This window comes from Macaca nemestrina, chromosome 2, assembly GCF_043159975.1.
Source record: "Macaca nemestrina isolate mMacNem1 chromosome 2, mMacNem.hap1, whole genome shotgun sequence".
Taxonomy (NCBI): Eukaryota; Metazoa; Chordata; class Mammalia; order Primates; family Cercopithecidae; genus Macaca; species Macaca nemestrina.
In genome coordinates this window covers 191,085,538-191,105,900 of record NC_092126.1, presented here as the reverse complement: position 1 = coordinate 191,105,900, position 20,363 = coordinate 191,085,538, and the positions used below count along the sequence as shown (strand labels likewise).

The following is a 20,363-nucleotide window of genomic DNA, read 5'->3' as shown; positions in this document are numbered from 1 at the left end:
TTCTTTTGTAAATTGTCCAGTATTGAGTATGCCTTTATCAGCAGCATGAAAATGGACTAATACAGTAAATTGGTACCAGTAGAGTCGGGTGTTGCTGAAAATATACACAAAAATGTGGAAGTGACTTTGGAACTGGCTAACAGGCAGTGGTTGGAACAGTTTGGAGGGCTCAGAAGACAGGAAATGTGGGAAAGTTTGGACTTTCTAGAGACCTGCTGAATGGCTTTGCCCAAAATGCTGATAGCAATGTAGACAATAAAGTCTAGGCTGAGGTGGTCTCAAATGGAAATGAGGAACTTGTTGGGAACTGGAGCAAGGTGATTCTTGTTATGTTTTAGCAAAAAGACTGATGGCATTTTGCCCCTGCCCTAGAGATTTGTGGAACTTTGAACTTGAGAGAGATAATTTGGGGTATCTGGCAGAAGAAATTTCTAAGCAAGAAAGCATTCAAGAGGTGATTTTGGTGCTGTTTAAGGCACCAAAGGGGAAGGGAAATGGAGCATAAAAGTTTGGAAAATTTGCAGCCTGACAATGCAATAGAAAAGAAAAATCTCTTTTTCTGACCAGAAATTCAAGCGGGCTGCAAAAATTTGCATAAGTAATGAGAAGTCAAATGTCAGTCACCAAGACAATGGGCAAAACGTCTCCAGGACATGTCAGAAACCTTTGCAGCAGCCCCTACTATCACAGGCCCAGAGGCCTAGGAGGTAAAAATAGTTTTGTGGGTAGGGCCGAGGGCCTTCCTGCTGTGTGCAGCCTAGAGGCTTGGTGCCCTGTGTTCCAGCCTCTCTAGCTTTGGCTAAAAGGGGACAAGGTACAGCTTGGGCTGTGGCTTCAGAGGGTGCAAGCCCCAAGCTTTGGCAGCTTCCATATGCTGTTGAGCCTGTGAGTGCACAGAAGTTAAGAACTGGAGTTAGGGAACCTCTGCCTAGATTTCAGAAGATGTATGGAAATGGCTGGATGCCCAGGCAGAAGTTTGCTGCAGGGATGATGCCCTCGTGGAGAACCTCTGCTAGGGCAGTGTGGAAGGGAAGGTGGGATCAGAGCCCCCACACAGATTCCCTAGTGGGGCACTGCCTAGTGGAACTATGAGAAGAGGGACACCATCCTGCAGACCCCAAAATAGTAGATCCACCAACAACTTGCACCGTGAACCTGGAAAAGCTTCAGGCACTCAACACCAGACTGTGAAGGCAACAAGGAAGAAGGCCATAGCCTGCAAAGCCACAGGGGTAGAGCTGCCCAAGACAGTGGGAACCCACCTCTTGCATCAGCATGACCCTTATGTGAGACATGGAGTCAAAGGAGATCATTTTGGAAACTTAAGATTTGACTGCCCCACTGGATTTCAGACTTGCATAGGTCCTGTAGCCCCTTTGTTTTGGCCAATTTCTCCCATTTGGAATGGCTGTATTTACCCCATGCCTGTATCCCAATTGTATCTGAGCAGTAACTAGACTGCTTTTGATTCTACAGGATCATAAGTGGAAGATACTTGCCTTGTCTCAGATGAGTCTTTGGACTTTGGACTTTAGAGTTCATGTTGAAATGAGTTAAGACTTTGGAGGATTTTGCGGAAGGCATGATAAGTTTTGAAATGTGAGGACGTGAGATTTGGGAGGGGCCAGTGGTGGAATGATATGGTTTGGTTGTGTCACCACTCAAATCTCATCTTGAATTCCCATGTGCTGTGGGAGGTGCCAAGTGGGAGGTAATTGAATCATGGGGGCAGGTCATTCCTGTGCTGTTCTCGTGATAGTGAATAAGTGTCATGATATCTGATGGTTTTAAACATGGGAAGTCCCTGCACGTGCTCTCTCACTTTGCCTGTTGCATTCCATCTAAGACATTACTTGCTCTTCCTTGCCTTCCACCATGATTGTGAGGCTTCTCCAGCCATGTGGAACTGTAAGTCCATTAAACCTCTTTCTTTTGTAAATTGCCCAGTCTTGGGTATGTCTTTATTAGCAGTGTTAAAACGGACTAATATAGTGGTGCACAACTGTGATTCTAGCTAATGGGAAAGCTTAGGTAGGAGGATCACTTGAGCAAGGAAGGTTGACATTGCAGCAAGCCGTAATTATGCCACTGCACTGCAGCCTGGATGACAGAGCAAGATCCTGTCTCAAAACAAAAATCGTATGTTCCATATATTTTATAGAAATTTCCAATTTTTAGGAGGAATTCTATCTTTTTCATTTTTTTTTTTATCATTCTCAGGTGATTTTTATTTTGGGGAAACAACACGACAAACACTTTTTTTTTTTTTTTTTGAGACAGTCTTGCTCTGTCACCCAGGCTGGAGTGCAGTGGCACGATCTTGGCTCACTGCCACCTCTGCCTCCTGGGTTCAAGTGATTATCCTCCCTCAGCCTCCTGAGTAGCTGGGATTATAGGCATGCATCACCATGCCTGGCTAATTTTTGTGCTTTTAGTATAGACAGGGTTTCACCGTGTTGGTCAGGCTGGTCTCCAACTCCTGACCTCGTGATCCACCCACCTTAGTCTCCCAAAGTGCTGGGATAATGTGATAACAGGCATGAGCCACTGAGCCCGGCCAACAAATGCCTTTTTTTAAATTTTTGAGACAGAATCTTGCTGTGTCACCCAGTCTGGAGTTCAATGGCGTGACCTTGGCTCACTGCAGCCTCTGCCTCCTGGGTTCAATTGATTCTCCTGCCTCAGCCTCCCAAGTAACTGGGACTACAGATGCACGTCACCACACCTGGCTAATTTTGTGTATTGTTAGTAGAGATGAGGTTTCACCGTGTTAGCCAGGAAGGTCTCAATCTTCTGACCTCATGATCCGCCCACCTTGGCCTCCCAAAGTGCTGGGATTACAGGCATGAGCCACCGTGCCCAGATGACAAACACTTATTTAAAGACTAACTTGAATGCTATAGATATGAATGCTGGGGTTGCCCAGAATTTACAATTGAAATTACTCTAATCGTTTTGGTCTTTGCAGCTTTACCTGCAAACTAGTGATAATAGCAGATGTCTCATAGGATTAATAATAAAATTCAGTAAGAACAAATAAAACTCTACACAGAATACTAGGCATATATTAGGTGATAAATATATAACGTTATATATGACTATCCTGGATCAATTTAGCAAATGATATGAGAAACCTTAGCATAGTGTAATTTGTAACCCTGTAATGAAAATCTAGAAATATTCTAATCACTGGAATGTTAGAATTAATGGATTTTGTGGCATAAGTTATGCAGTTAGTCTACATTTTAGTTTACCCACTGGGAAAGTAAGGATAAAAATGGCAACAACATTATAGGGTTACTGTAAAAAAGAATAAAGTTAATAAGCACGGAATATGTGGAGAAAGGACTCACTTATGCATTATATAGTTATTTAAGGATTATATAAGAATTTGTTAAATAAAATAGTTAATTGAATAGGGTATACATTTCACTGCTGAATAAATAAATGGCATAATGAAATTGTTCATCAAAATAAATTTTTACATTATATATTTCTAGATTAAGAACTACTTTGCAGTGACTTATCTCATTTAAACATAATTATGATCTTTTGGTCAGACAGATATTGTTTATCTGGAGCAGGTACAAATTTCTATGCTCCTTACTATAGCCTTTCTACTTAAAATAGGATCCCAGACTAAAAGTAGCAGCATTATGCAAAATATCAGCACGCGCCCAGCACAACTTAATTAGAATCTATGTTGCAACAATTTCTCCAGGTGTTTTGAATGTATTACTTTAAAGTATATGTCCCTAATATACCATTTTTATAAAAAATAAAAAGGAATACATGATTGAAAAAACTTACAATAGAGTGTCATACATCTTTATTTGTTAGAATATTTATGTTTAAACAGCAGATAAAGATTATTTAATTAAAATCTTATAGTAATTTATTCCAACTACAACTGTATTTTTCTAATTTCTCCTTTTTTTCTCTGATTATTATAACAAAGTCAATATGATTTATTATTACTGGTAATCTTTGGGGGACTGTTTTATGTTCTATATGGTTTTTAATGAAGAAGTATAGGCAAAACATCTTCAGGACAGATGTACTTACTTTTATATTTCTGAGGCAGTGTCTAATAATTGTAGGAACTGGAAGATGGAAAATCACTGTGAGAAACAGGGCTGTTCAAAGGTAAATGAGTGTGCTTTACAACATAGCTTCTTGCAATGAAAATAACAACAACAAAAAACCAAACCAAAAAGCCCCTATGGCAATATGTTAATAGGCTTGAAAGCACACTTGCCAATTTTAACCCAGTGGTCACTGGTTCTATGAGTGATGAAGTCTACTTGCTTGAGAGTTGAATGGAGAAAGCATTCATATTAATCGTCTGTGGGTTAAATCACATAATCCACTAGAATGCTTAGATTCCAGTGTGTCTTTCTTTAGATATGTGAAGTCAGTCTGGGACTTGATTATTCATAAACATGTGGCAAAATATTATGACAGGTATCACCCACATGCACACATATAACATACACTTTCCTTAGCAGCTATGATAATGTGTTTGACCTACATTATGGTAGATCATGGTAGGTAATCCCTGTGCAATTTTGTGTTTTGCTGCTGAGAATTTGATGAAGATTTGTAAAATTTTGTGTTGTGTTACTGAGGATTCAATGAAGATTTATAAAATTCCTATTGATAACCTGACAGTTCCCTTAGGTTTGAAGATACCTCAGACACTTTATGAGGTTGATTTTGTATTTAAAAAATTATTTTAGGGAAAATTTATATTTTTCAGAAAAAATTCTGCTATAGTGCACTTTGGATATTAAAAACAGCCCAGGCACAGGCATTTAAGGCTGTGAATTTTCCTCTTAGCAATAACTCTGCTGTGTCCCAGAGGTTCTCATTTCATAGGTTGTGTTACTATTATCATTCAGTTAAAATAGTGGTTTTTTTTGGTTGTTTTTTTTTTTTTTTTTTTTTTTTTTTGACAGGGTCTCACTCTGTTGCCAGGCTGGAGTGCAGTGGCATGATCTTGGCTCACTGCAACTTCTGCCTCCCCAGTTCAAGTGGTTCTCCTGCCTCAGCCTCCTGACTAGCTGAGGCTAAAGGTATGCACCTCCATGCCCAGCTAATTTTTTTGTGTGTTTTTAGAAGAGACGGGGTTTCCCCATGTTGGCCAGGATGGTCTTCATCTCTTGACCTTGCAACAAAATCAAAGATAAATAAGTGGGACTTAATTAAACTTAATTAAAGAGTTTTTGCATGGCAAAAGGAACACTCAACCAAGTAAACAGACAACGGACAGAGTGGTAAAACATCTTCATTATCTATATATCCAACAAAAGACTAATATTCAGAATCTATAAGGAACTCAAACAAATTAGCAAGAAAAACAAACAATCCTATCAAAAAGTAGGCTAAGGCCAAAAATAGACAATTCTCAAGAGTAGGTATACAAATGGCCAATAAAGATGTTAAAAATGCTCAACATTGCTAATGATCAGGGAAATGCAAACCAAACCAACAATGCAATACCACCTTACTCCTGCTAGAATGGCTATAATGAAAAAATTAAAAAAAGATAGATGTTGGCATGGATGTGGTGAAAGGAAGCATTTCTCCACTGCTGGTGGGAATGTAAACTAGTACAACCACTATGGAAAACAGTTTGGAGATTGCCTAAAGAACTAAAAGTAGAACTACCATTTGATCCAGCGATCCCACAACTGGGTATCTATCCAGAGGAAAATAAGTAATTATATGAAAAAGATACTTGTACATGCATGTTTATAGCATCACAATTCTCAATTGCAAAAATACAGAACCAACTCAAATGCCCATCAATCAATGAGTGGATAAATAAATTGTTATATATATATATAGAAATGGAATACTACTGAGCCATAAAAACGAATGAATTAATGGCATTCACAGCAACTTGGATAAGATTAGAGACTATTATTCTAGGTGAAGTAACTCAGGAATGGAAAGCCAAACATTATACATTCTCACTTATAAGTGAGAGCTAAACTATGAGGATGCAAATGCATAAGAATGATATAATGAACTTTGGGGATTTGGGGGACAGAGTTGGAAGGGGGAGGGGGTAAAATACTACAAGTTGGGTTTACTGTATAGTGCTTGGGTGATGGGTGCACTAAAATCTCACAAATCACCACTAAAGAACTTACTCATGTAACCTAATATCACCTGTTCCCTAAAAACCTATGGAAAGAAAACTTAATACAGCCCAGACACCCTTAAAAAGGTCAGTTCTTGACTCTAGATATATAACATTAGAACAATTCAAGGGAAGAAGATTTCAGGTATTAACTTGAACTCCTACATAATATAATTAGGCTAAAGAGACGGAGGTAAAGTTTAGGAATGAGTCACTCTGTGGCATTCTATATACTCTCTTTTTTCCTGAAATGTTGGCACCTATCTTTTGATATCCTCTCCCTTTCCTATCTCACTTGCTGCAAATAAACACACCTGGCCAAAGAGAGAGATGTATGCACACCCATCCACTCACCAACCTCAAAGTACTTAAGACAATCAGTGGGGAAGGAACAGACAGACTCAGTGCTCCCTACATTTGCTAGTGATGTTATAAAAATACTGTATGTTTAATGCTATATGTATTTATATACATTATATGTAAGTATGATATATAGCATGTCATAATTTTCTAATGTAGAAAAAATAAGCAAAGATATTAGATTTACATAGGCCTGAGTTAGAATCCTAAGTAGCCCCTGTGTAATGTGATTGAACTCGACTTACAGTTTTCTAAGATTCAGTTTCATTATCTGTAAAGTAGTAATTACACTGGACCTACTTAATGAGTGTGTTGTAACGATAAAACTGGATAATCCATATTTAAATGAGATGAGATAGAGATATATTTGTTATGTTCGCTTTGGTGATACTCTTCCCTAAAGCACTCTCCAACCCCTTCAAGAACAGATCAAACATTTCTTTCTTTGTCATGATGTATTTGGTGGCTCAGAAGAACTTCATTCTTGTAAGGAAACAAAAATAATAGTCACTCATAGAGTTGACTAAGATATACGTGTACATGTTTGAAGGAATGGTGTGGTGCTAAGAAGTTTGCAAAAAATAAGTTTTAGTGTGATATGGAACACCTCAAACCTCATAGTCTCAAGAATTAATTATCTCATGAGCTGGACTCAGCTAGAACGCCAGGAGGTCAGTAGGATATAGAAGTTCCAGCTGTAGTTAAAAGGCTCACTTTTGGAGCTGGTGTGACCCATCCTTGTGTCACCGTGTGTCATCTGATTTGACAGAAATTTCCCAGGTCCAAGACATCTTACCTAGGAAACTACTTTTTTAACTTGTGTCACTTGAGGGTTGAGTGTATTACACTGGCAAATCTGTAGCTTGAATTTTACTCCTGGTTGTAGATTCCCAAGTTTGTAGAATCTCTGCTCAGCAAAACCTTTGTTCAATAGAGATGGTAATGAATTTTTCCAAGTCAGGAGAATTTATAAGCATAACAAAGACACTCCCTGGAAATAGCCAGAATATCTGTGCAAACAAATACAACATTTTTCATGGGTCTGGAGTTCCTGCATAGAAGGAAATTTTGACTTGAGATTTAATGGTTACTATGGCATTAATTGCATAGACACAAGCTATTAGGAATTGAGGACATTTTAATTTCTTCTATATTGCACCAAACTTAATGCCTGGCATAGCCGATATTCAGTAAACTTGTTAATCCTCCAACATATCTATACTTTTTATTTCTGATATAATGAACAGTAAAAACTTTCCTTAATTAAATAGTAATAACTTAGTACTAGAATTTGACATCTACTGGATTACTAGAATTAATTATGGGTGTAATGTGAAAGTCACAAACCGCCCAAATAATAGCTTTTTCTTCATGCTTTATAGTTGATAAATACTACCTGATTTAATATTCTCAGCAACCTTAAGACAGTTAAGTATTGCTGTCTACATTTTGTACATGAGATTCAAAATCATAGATAGGAAAATTTTAAAAATCTAAAAACAGTTAAATAGTACATTAATATTAATAGTCACATAGTGGTAAACATATATATTCATATATTTTCAAAATAAGAGAAGATAGCATTAGACATCAAATTAATATAAATTTATCTGCTTTTAAGTTTATTGTTGTTAATATTTTGTTTCCAAAATAATTATGTGGTGTATAGCATTATGATTTAAGAGTTTTTTCCACTGCTTTACTGGTACTTCAAATTAATTACGCAGAAGATGCCAAATGGATAAATAATTAACTGATTTGTAATGATAGACAGATAAATACTTGTAATTATCTAGCAAAATTTCAATGGGATCAAAGTTAAGTCTGATTTGTTTTTAACATCTCCATAAGTTAGGAAGCAAATATAATCTTTAAAAGTTACTCAACTGGAAGATGGTACTAAATCTAGTTAAGTTCTAAAGAAAGGGGAACTTACTTTAAGGAAACAGTAAAGTAAAATTCCACTAGAGCTCATAAGCATTAGTGAATTTGAAAAATAAAATGAAATGAAGCCCATACAAATATATAGTGGAGTAGCCTATACAAGTTGTCAAATGTAAATCCACATAAATATGTATTTGTAGTTCTTGTTAGAAACAAAAAAGAGCTAGTATAACAGTTTTCCTGCAAACAGAACTCTTTTGGGGATAAGCACATCCTTCATGTGAGTAAATAAACACCAGTAATTTTGATGGGTTCATCATATTTTCATTTTGAGAATAAATCTGACAACATCTAATTCTAATGCAAAGTTGGGGAGGAAGAGGGGAATGACTCAAAGAGGAATAACTAAAACAATTTACTTACATAAAGAATTGACCCAGGATATTTGATTTCTTCTTAAATAAGTCAATATGCATTAAGCTAACCACACACTAATTTAGGTAGAGTAGAAAATAGCAATACTTGCTTTTGAAACAACTGTATCAACAAGGGTGATCATCATAATGTTGAATAATAAACCAAGTGACAAATTTTAATTATCATTGTGGTGGCTTGATTTTGATTGATGTTACATTATATAACTCTACTTTTTAAATACATAATTTAAGTATTTTGAAAATGTTATTCCAACAAAATCTATTAATAGTCAATAATCCAATGATTGCATAAAGTACAATTTACTATTCAGCTATTGATGACTTTTCCTAATGAAAACTCTCCACTCATGATTCACTTTGCTGTCTCTAGTTATTTAAGTTGATGGATGCCCACTGGTAAAATACTTTTACAACATTTATGTTTATTTTCCAGCTAAAGCAGGAATCAACAAACTTCTTTTTGACACTACATGATAAGTATTTTAGGCTTTGCACATCACAGAGTTTCTGTTGCAACTACTCAACTTTATCTAGGGCAAAAGCATCCATAACAATATGTAAACAAATGAGCATGGACTTTTTCAAAAAAAACTTTATTTACAGCTGAATTTGACTTATGTACCACAATTTGACAGTTCCTGACCTAGACAATTGGCAGTTCTTATATTGTAATGGCAAAAAATAAACAAACAAACAAAAAAACTTTAAGAAAACAGATCTCAAATAGTGTTAGACGAAAGATATAAGTTGCAGTATGTTTATATCCACAGTGTAACAATAAGGTATTGATCAGAATTGTGCTTTTAAAACATTGACTAGGCCGGGCGCGGTGGCTCAAGCCTGTAATCCCAGCACTTTGGGAGGCCGAGGTGGGCGGATCACAAGGTCAGGAGATCGAGACCACAGTGAAACCCCGTCTCTACTAAAAATACAAAAAATTAGCCGGGCGCGGTGGCGGGCGCCTGTAGTCCCAGCTACTCAGGAGGCTGAGGCAGGAGAATGGCGGGAACCCGGGAGGCGGAGCTTGCAGTGAGCCGAGATCGCGCCACTGCACTCCAGCCTGGGCAACAGCGTGAGACTCCGTCTCAAAAAAAAAAAAAAAAAAAAAAAAAAAAAAAAACATTGACTAGTTATAGATTTTTTGTGCTGGCTTATAAGAGAGACCCAACTGGAAGAGGACAGTCAAACTTAAAGTAATATAAATTAAATATCTACTTAATTTTTATCTTCATTATGCTTTTGTGTTGTGTCAGTATTGAAAGTAAACATAAAACAAAGGGGTTGCAGGCCCCATGCAAGTGCAAAACCCAGTGAGGCACTCATTAAGTAATCTCCAAAATGGCTCCAAAATAATCTCCTTTGACTTCATGTCTCATATACAGTGCATGCTGATGCAAGAGGTGGGCTCCCAAGGCCTTGGGCAGCTCTGCCCCTGTGGCTCTACAGGGTAATAGCCTGCTTTCACAGGCTAGCAATGAGTGCCTGCAGCTCTTCCAGGTGCATGGTGCAACGTGTAGGTGGAACTACCACTTAGGGGGCTGGAGGATGATGGCTCCCTTCTCACAGCTCCACTAAGCAGTGCACTAGTGGGAACTCTGTGTGGGGACTCCAACCCCATATTTCCCTCCTGTATTGCCCTAGTAGAGGTTCTCCATGAGACCTCCACCACTGCAGCAGACTTCTGCCTGTACATCCAGGGGTTTCCACACATCCTCTGAAATCTAGGTGGAGGTCCCCAAACCTCAACTCTTGTCTTCTGTGAACACCAAATGGAAGTCACCAGGGTTTAAGGCTTGCACCCTCTGAAGCTTCTCAAGCTGTACCTTGACCTCTTTTAGCCATGGCTGGATCTGGAACAGCTGGGACACAGGGTGCCATGTCTTAAGGCTGCATAGAGCAGCAGGACCCTGGGTCTGGTCCATGAAACCATTTTTCCCTCCTATGCCTCTTGGCCTGTAATTGGAGGGCCTGCCCTGAAGATCTCTGAATCTTCAAAATGTCCTGGAGACATTTTGCCCACTGTCTTGGCTATTAACATTCTGCTTCTTTTTACTTATGCAAATTTCTGTGTTAAAAAACTCTGCACCATATTTTTCTCATTATTTTGCATACTTTTATCTTTCAAATGACCAAAGAATTAGCATTAAGAAATCTGTAGACATTCTGGTTTTTAACATACATAGAGCAGACAAGATAAATTACCCCTTTTATACAACTGAATAAATACATTGCAAGCTCTGTGCTTACCTCCAATAAATATATGAGATTGGCAAGATGTATAACTTTAGATTCAGGAATGCATCAAAAAGTTATGAAGGCAGAAAAAAATGAAGAAAATAGTGAGAACACTCATTCAAATGCTGTCAATTCTATAAACCAATATCTAATTCTATCTTTCCAAAGAAATATTTATTAACATTCTCATATTTCTTGAACTGAATTGGAACAGAATTGAATCAGAAAATAACCTTCCATATATTTCCTTGAAAACAAAACTACTAGAACAAATTATTATTTTTCCAGTATGTGATTACTAGATTAGAAAAAGGTACAGAGAAGAGCAAACACCTGGGTTCTGGTTGTTATTTTCTCAATTGGCTATATAACTTTCTCATTTTTCATTTTAATATTAAGATATATCTCTACTCAAAGAAACAATACAGTCATAAAATATACAAAGTGCATTGGAAGAAGTAAAAGAATCAACATTCTTGCTATTTGTTCTCTGTCTTTAACCTCCTTTAATTCAAGTAGCACCATAAAGGCCGTCAATTATGCTCAAGGTGGGAATCAGAAGAAAGAGCATAGAAATAATCTAGTTAACCATGTCTGTTGCCAGGATAGAATGTAAGCTAAAATAATAAAAGAAGTATTTGGCATTTGTCCTTTTTACGAGGCAAGCAGATTACCTTAATATTTGGAGAAAATACTTAGGCAAATAATAAATATTATGCATACGGGAAGTAGCTTTTATAATGTCTTCTCACAGAATCTCTGATGGTAGCAGGCTGATCAAAGATTTTCTTCTTGGAAACTAGAAAACACAGATAACTAAAAAGGAAAAAAGTAAACTCGCTTTAAATACCATAGATAAAGAAAGTGATAGTTACTATTTTGATAGGCATTCTAATATGTACATACGTAAATAAATGTAGTTTTACAAGAAGTGAACAAACTAATAATGAGCTTAACTCAGTTTTTTCTTCACAAACTATCATAAATATTTTCTCAGTTTTAAAGACATGTAGTTATATGGCAACTTTTAAAAAAGATTGCTTATTATTAAACAATTTGGATAATCCATTATCTAAGGAATCCCCTATTCTTGACCATTTATATTGTGTCTATTTTTTCAATTAGGTAAGCAATCCTTCTATTAACAACACTGTTTTCATAATACCTGTTATTTACTTTAACACACTTTCTTATTGTGTTAGTTTCCTATTGCTACTGTCACAAATTATCACAACTTTAGCAACTTAAAACAATAGAAATTTATCAACCTAAATTTCTGTAGGTTAGAAATTCAATACAGGTCTCAATGCGCTAAAAATCAAGATGTTGACAGGGTTGCTTTCTCTTTTGGAGGCTCCAAGGGAGAATCCATTTTCTTGCCTTTTTCAATTTTTAGAGATGACCAGCGTTCCTTGGCTTCTTTTAAAAACATCATTTACTTTTGCAATAATTTCTTTGATCATCAAAAGAAAAATATGATAAATTAGATTTCATCAAATTGACAACATCTGCCCCTCAAAAGATACTGACAAACTTTGTAGGGTAGTGATAATGGTAGCCCAGAAGAAAATAATATACACACAAATGTGCGTGCACACACACTCACACACACACATACACACACACAAAGACTTGTTTCCTTAATACGCAGAGTAGATAAAGAACCCAATATAAGTGGGCACAAGACTTAATACACACTTCATTAAAAAAAGATATATAGGCTGGGCGTGGTGGCTTACACCTGTAATCCCAGCACTTTGGGAGGCCAAGGCAAGAGGATCACAAAGTCAGGAGATCAAGACCATCCTGGATAACATGGTGAAACCCTGTCTCTACTAAAAATACAAAAAAATTTATCCGGGCTTGGTGATGGGTGCCTGTAGTCCCAGCTACTTGGGAGGCTGAGGCAGGAGAATGGCGTGAACCTGGGAGGCAGAGCTTGCAGTGAGCCAAGATAGTGCCACTGCATTCCAACCTGGGTGATAGAGCGAGACTCAGTATCAAAAAAAAAAAAAACTATATAATGTTCAACAAGCACATCGTTGTACTCAGAAAAAATGCATGTTGAAATCACAATAAGCTACCATTTCACAATCACTAGGATGGCTGAAACCATAAAGACTAAACATATGAAGTGTTGAGAATGTGGAGCAGCTGCAAGCTCATATATCACTGATGGAAATACAAAAGTGTTAAAATTGCTTAGGAGAACTGTTTGATCATTTTTGAAAAAGCTAATCATGCATCTACACAATGACAAAACAATTCCATTTCCAGAAAAATGAAAACATATTCCCCTGAAAAGACCTACAAAAAATGTTTATAACAGTCTTATTTGTAATAAAAAACCCATTGTTTACTAAAGGGGAATGAATACTATAGAAATTCTACTATATTCTTACAGTGGATTATTACTTATTAATAAAATCCCAAAATTTTCCGAGTCTTGCAACAACATGAATTAGTCTCAAAAACATGATGTTGAGTGAAAAAGTACAAAAAGAAGCAAGCATATATTTGATGATTCATGTATGTAAAATGCAAGGAAAGGCATACAATCTATGCTGATAGAAATCAGAGGTTTTATCTGGTTAGGTGAGAGGAACTTACGAGGAAAGAACATTATTGAACTTTCAGAGGTTATGGCAATATTCCATATGTTGGTTAGCATGATATTAACATGGATGTGTATAATTACCCAACCTTACTGAACATAACACTTATGATTTATACATTATATTACATGTAAGTTACATACCACATGTGTATATTCATTTATGAAAATGGGCAAAGATATTGAACAGACACTTCTTCAAAGAAGATATACAAATGACCAATATGCACATGAAAATATGAGAATTAGTCATTAGGAAAATGCAAGTCAAAATGATAATGAGACCCTATTTCACATCCATTAGGATGACCACGATTTAAATGACAGATAACAAAACATTCAGGGAGAATGTGGAGAAATTTTAAACCTAATGTTCTTCTGGTGAGAAGGTAAAATGGTATAATTGCTTTGGAAAACAATCTGGCAATTCCCTAAAATATTAAATATAAAGTTTCTATACGAGTTAGCAATTCGGCTTCTTAACAGTTGCATAGGATGACTGAAAACCCATGTCTACACAAAATTCATAATAGCCACAAAATGGAAACTCTGAAAATGTTCTTCAATTGTGAATGAATAAATGAAACAGGATATATCCATATAATGGAATATTATTCAGCAATAAAAAAGAATGAAGCACAACATGAATGGACCTTGAAAACATTATTGTAAGTGAAAGAAGCCACACACAAAATAATAATATATTACTTTATTTGTATGAATTGTTTAGAATAGACACATACAGACAGAAGTTAGATTAGTGATTGTCAGTGGCTGGGAGCAGGGAAGTTAGGAGTGATTCCTAAAAGGTATGGATTTTTTGGGGGGATATTATATTTTCAAACTAAATTGTTGTGATGACTGTACAATGCTAAATGTACTAAAAAACCCAATAAATTGTAAACTTTAAATGGGTGTGCAGTACTCTACATAAATTATATTTCAATAAAGCTGTTTAAAAAACATACAGATCTAAACAAAATGAACAGCCTTTTAATCAGTCTACTACTGCTATAATAAGGACAGACTCCTCAGCTTGACCTTGGAGTCTGCTAGTCTGGAGCCCAAGCAAATTGGACAGCCTGCCGCTTCTACGTTGCCAGCGCATACACAGAGACAGAAACTGGTCTGTTAAAAATTCTTCCAGTTAGACAGCAAGGAAGGAGAGAAGGAAGAGAAGACCTCTAAACAACCAGAAAAAGTCCTTATTAATAAGTAAGTACTTATTAACAATAACATTAAATGTAAATGGACTAAGCTCTCTAATCAAAAGGCATAGACTGGATGAATGAATAAACAAGGCAGAACAATGTGTTACCTATAAGAAAAACACTTCATCTATGAAGACACACAGACTGAAAATAAAGGAATGGAAAAAGTTACTCTAGGCAAATGGAAACCAAAAAAAAGCAAGAATAGCTATACTTATATAAGGTAAAATAGATTTCAGGACAAAAACTATACAAAAACAGACAAAGAATGTCATTATATAATGCTAAAAAGATCAATTCAGCAAGAGGATGTAACAGTTGTAAATACACCTGAATCCAACACTGGATCACCCAGTTCTATGAAGAAAATATCATTAGAACCGAACAGTGAGATAGACTCCAATATAATAATAGCTGGAGACTTTAAAACCCCACTTTGAACATTGGACAGATCATCCAGACAGAGAAGCACAAAAGAAACATTGGATTTAACCTGCACTGTAGAGCAAATGGAACTACAGATATTTCGAGAACATTTCATCCAGCAGCTACAGAATACACATTCTTCTCTTTAGCACATGAGTCATTCTCAAGGATATACCATATGTTATGCCACAAAAGTTTTGAAGGTCTTAAAAACTTCAAAAGAATTGAAATTATATCAAGTATCTTCTAACTATAATAGACTAAATCTAGAAATCAATAATGAGAGAAACTTTGGAAACTATACGAAGAAATGGAAATAAAACAATATGCACGTGAATGGTCAGTGGGTCAATGAAGAAATTAAGATGGAAATTTTAAACAAATGAAGCAAATAAAAATGGAAATACTACATACTAAAAAAAGTGAAAGCACTACTAAGAGGAAAGTTTATAGCAATAGCACTTATATCAAAAAAGTAAACAAACAAACAAACAAAAACCAAAAAAAAAGTTCAAATAGACCACTTAATAATGCAACTTTAAGAACTAGAAAAGCAAGAGCAAACCAAACCCAAAATCAGTAGAATAAAAGAAATAATCAGAGTATAAATAAATAAAACTGAAATAAAAAATACAAAAGATCCATAAAATGAAAAGTTGGATTTTTGAAATGATAAATAAATGACAATCCTTTAGCTAGACTAACTGAGATAAAAAGAGAGAAGACTCAAATAAACAAAATCAGAGATGAGAAGGGAAACATTACTGATAAGAGAGAAATTGAAAGGATCATTAAAGGCTACTATAAGCAACTATATGCCAATAAATTGGAAAACCTAGAAGAAATAGATATATTCTTAGGCACATACAACCTACCGAGATTGAGCCATGAACAAATAAAAAAACCTGAGCAGACCAATAACAAGTAAAGAGATTGAAGCTATAACAACAGTCTCCCAGTAAAGATAAGCCCAGACTCCAGTGGTTTCACTGCTGAATTTTACCAAATATTTAAAGAAGAACTATAGTAATCCCAACCTTACTCGAACCATTCCAAAAAATAGAGGAGGAGGGAATACTTCCAAACTGATTCTATGAGACTAGTGTTATCCTGATCTCCAAACCAGACAAAGACACATAAAAAAAGGAAAAAAAAAAAAAAAAAAAGAAAAGAAAAAAGAAAACTACAGGCCAACATCCATAAGGAACATTGATGCAAAATCATTAACAAAATACTAGAAAGCCAAATTCAACAACACATTAAAAATATCATTCTTCATGACCAAGTGGGATTTATCCCAGGGATACAAGGATGGTTCAACATATGGAAATCAATCAATGTGATGCATCTTATCAACGGAATTAAGGATAAAAGCCATATGGTCATTTCAATTGATGCTGAAAATCATTTGATAAAACTCAACGTTTCTTCATGATAAAAGCCTCAAAAAACTAGGTATAGAAGGAACATACCTCAACACAATAAAAGCCATATATGACAGATCCAAAGCTAATATCATACTGAATGGGGAAAAACTGAAAACCTTTCCTCTAAATCTGGAACACGACAATGATGCCCACTTTCACCAGAGTACTAGAAGTTCTAGCTACTGCAATCAGACAAGAGAAAGAAATAAAAGGCATCCAAGTTGTAAAGGAAGAAGTCAAATTATCCTTGTTTGCAGATGATATAATCTTATATTTGGAATAACAAAGATGTCTCCAGAAAACTGATAGAACTGGTAAACAATTCACTAAAGTTGCAGCATATGAAATCAATATAGAAAAATCTAGCATTTCTATATGCCAACAGCAAACAATCTGAAAAAGAAATCAACAAAATAATCCCATTTATAATAGCTACAAATAAAATTAAATACTTAGGAATAAACTTAACCAAAGAAGTGAAAGTTCTCTACAATAAAAACTATTAAACATTGATGTAATACATTGAAGATGATACAAAAAAAGAGAAAATATTCCATGTTCATGGATTTGAAAAATCAATATTGTTAAAATGACCATACTACCCAAAGCAATCTACAGGTTCAATGCAATCCCTGTTAAAATATTGATTATATTCTTCACAGAAATAAAAAAAATCCTAAAATTTATATGAAACCACAAAAGACCCAGAATATCCAAAGCTATCCTGAGCAAAAAGAACAAAACTGGAGGAATCAAATTACCAGACTTCAAATTATACTATGGAGCTATAGTAAACAAAACAGTATGGTTCTGGTATACAAAAAGACACACAAAACAATGGAATAGAATAAAGAACCCAGAAACAAATTCATACATCTACAGTGAACTCATTTTTCACAAAAGTGCCAAGAATAAGAATATACACTGGGGAAAGGACAGTCTCTTCAATAAATGGTGCTGGGAAAACTGGATATTCATATGCAGAATAATGAGACTCCCTATTTCTCACTGTATACAAAAATCAAATCAAAATGGATTAAAAACTTAAATCTAAAACCCCAAACTAAGAAATCTGGGCAAATATTTCTTGAGTAATACCCCATAAGCCCAGGCAACCAAAGCATAAATGGATGAATGGGATCACATTAATTCAAAAAGCTCTTACACAGAAAGGAAACAGTCAATAAAGCTAAGAGATGGACTACAAAATGAGTAAAATATTTTTAAACTATCCATCTGACAAGGGATTAATAACTAGGACATGCAAGGAACTCAAAACTCAATAGGAAAAAATCTAATAATGTTATTAAAAATGGGCAAAAATCTGAATAGACATTTCTCAACAAAAACATACAAATTGCAAGCAGACATGTGAAAAGGTGTTCAACATCAATGATCATCAGAGAAGTACAAATCCAAACTACAATGAGATATCATTTCATACCAGTTAAAAGAGCTTTTATTCAAAAGACAACTAATGACAAATACTGGTGAAGATGTGGAGAAAAGAGAATCCTTGTACGCTGTTGGTGGGAATATAAATTAGTGCAATTACTATGGGGAGTGGTACTGAGGTTCCTCAAAAAACTAAAAACAATAAAGCTACCATATGATCTAGCAATCTGACTACCAGGTATAGACCCAAAATAAAGGAAATGAGTATAGAAAGAGATATCTGCACTCCCATGTTTATTGCAGCACTATTCACAATAGCCTAGGTAGGAAGCAACCTAGGTGTCAATCAACAGACAAATGCATAAAGAAAATGTGATTCATATAACAAAGGAGCACTATTCAGCCACAAAAAGAATGAGATTCTGTCATTTGCAACATGACTGGAACTGGAGGACTTTTTGTTAAATAAGTTGAGCCAGGCACAGAAAGACAAACTTCGCATGTTCTCACTTATCTGAGAGAGCTAAAAACTAAAACAAGTGAACCCTCGGAGATAGAGAAGAATTATGAGGGTAGGTGGAGGGGTAGGAGGGGAAATGGGAAATGAAGATGGTTAATGGGTTCAATATAATTAGATAGAATGAATAAGATATAGTATTTGATAACACAAAAGGGTTGGTCCCATCAACAATGATTTATTGTGCATTTAAAAGTAACTAAAAGACAGCCAGGTGACTCATGCCTGTAATCTCATCACTTTGGGAGGCCAAGGTGAATGGATCACTTGAGACCAGTAGTTTGAGACCAGCCTGGCCAACATGGTGAAACCCCATCACTACTAAAAAAAATACAGAAATTAGACGGGCTCGATGGCAAGTGCCTGTAATCCCAGATACTTGGGAGGCTGAGGCAGGAGAATCACTTGAACCCTGGAGGCGGAGGTTGCAGTGAGCCAAGACTGTACCACTGCACTTCAGCCTGGGCGACAGAGTGAGACTCCATCTCAAAAACTATATAAAAATAAAAAAAATAAAAAACAAAAATAACTAAAGAGTATAATTGAATTGTTTGTGTGTGTGCACAAAGTAAAGGATAAATGCTTGAGGCAATGGATACTCCATTTACCCTGTATGCCTGTATCAAAATATGTCACCCCATAAATATATACACCTGCTATGTATCCACAAACACTTAAAAAAATTCTTTCAATTATTAGACAATTTAGTGAATAATTTTGTACTCATGAATGCCTGGTCAAATGTATTTTCCTGTGAGGAATATTCTTCAGGAATATTTGACTAATATTAATTATAGATTTAATGATTTAATATTAAATTAATATTTAATATTAGCGTTAAATGTTCCTGAGGAATATTTCTAATTATGATTGTAAAGAATTAAAAGTGCCCCATACATTTGCTTTCTTTTAGGCTGGGAATTGTGCAAGACTTCCACTTGTAGAGCACAACCTTGCAGCAGTATGACAAACGCTGCGGATGCCTGTGTGTGAAGGTGCATGTTTTATGCACGCCACCAGGCCAGATCAAGTCTTGGCATGTCATTACCAACGAGCTGTGAAGCTGAAGGAATCTTTTCTAAACTATTGATTCTAAAGAACAAGTTTGGATCAACTCTGCTAGAGGAATGTCTGAACAAGTTTTCTATTCTCTGTGGAAACAGACCTTACAAAAATCACTGTCATGGGGAGGCTAAGCAAGGACTATGTAATCCAAGAGTGTAGAAAAAAGTATTAGGAAATTAACTGTTCAGAATATTATGCTATTTTGATTTTAATTTTATTTGTAGTATCCATCAGTTTTACATTTAATAATTTACAGTAAATTACTTTTCTCATTCTAATTACATATTTATGTGTGAACTTAATTAAATGAATAAAAGTTAGATTCTAAATCTAATTTCTAAATTGGGCTTGTTGCATATGGCTCCTTGCTTTCCTTTTCTTTGTTAATTCACTTTTTACGAGAGCATTTTAAAGTTTTTCTCTCCTTTCTTCAGTTGTAATTGTGACAGCTTTGACTTAAAATTAATTCATTGCTTAAAACAAATGGCCTCGTCTTCTGTTTTATTTTTTAACTTATAGTGTTCAAATGCATTTATCAAACACATCCATGGTTTGCCCATTGTTTCCTGTAACATTTGACATTCCATCAGCTTTAGCATCTTCCATAGACTTTTCTGTGACCTCTTGATAGAAAACCATATAAT

At 35.6% G+C, this 20,363-nt stretch overlaps 1 long non-coding RNA gene across 1 annotated transcript in view; it reads left to right on the top strand.

Annotated features, from left to right (window-relative positions):
* LOC139362086 (uncharacterized) overlaps nucleotides 1-20,041 on the top strand; it is a 134,375-nt gene extending 114,334 nt beyond the window's left edge. The window contains exon 4 of the long non-coding RNA XR_011620423.1: nucleotides 19,568-20,041. This is a non-coding gene — a long non-coding RNA (uncharacterized lncRNA). The remainder of the gene's footprint in view (nucleotides 1-19,567) is intronic.
* Nucleotides 20,042-20,363: the final 322 nt, after the last annotated feature.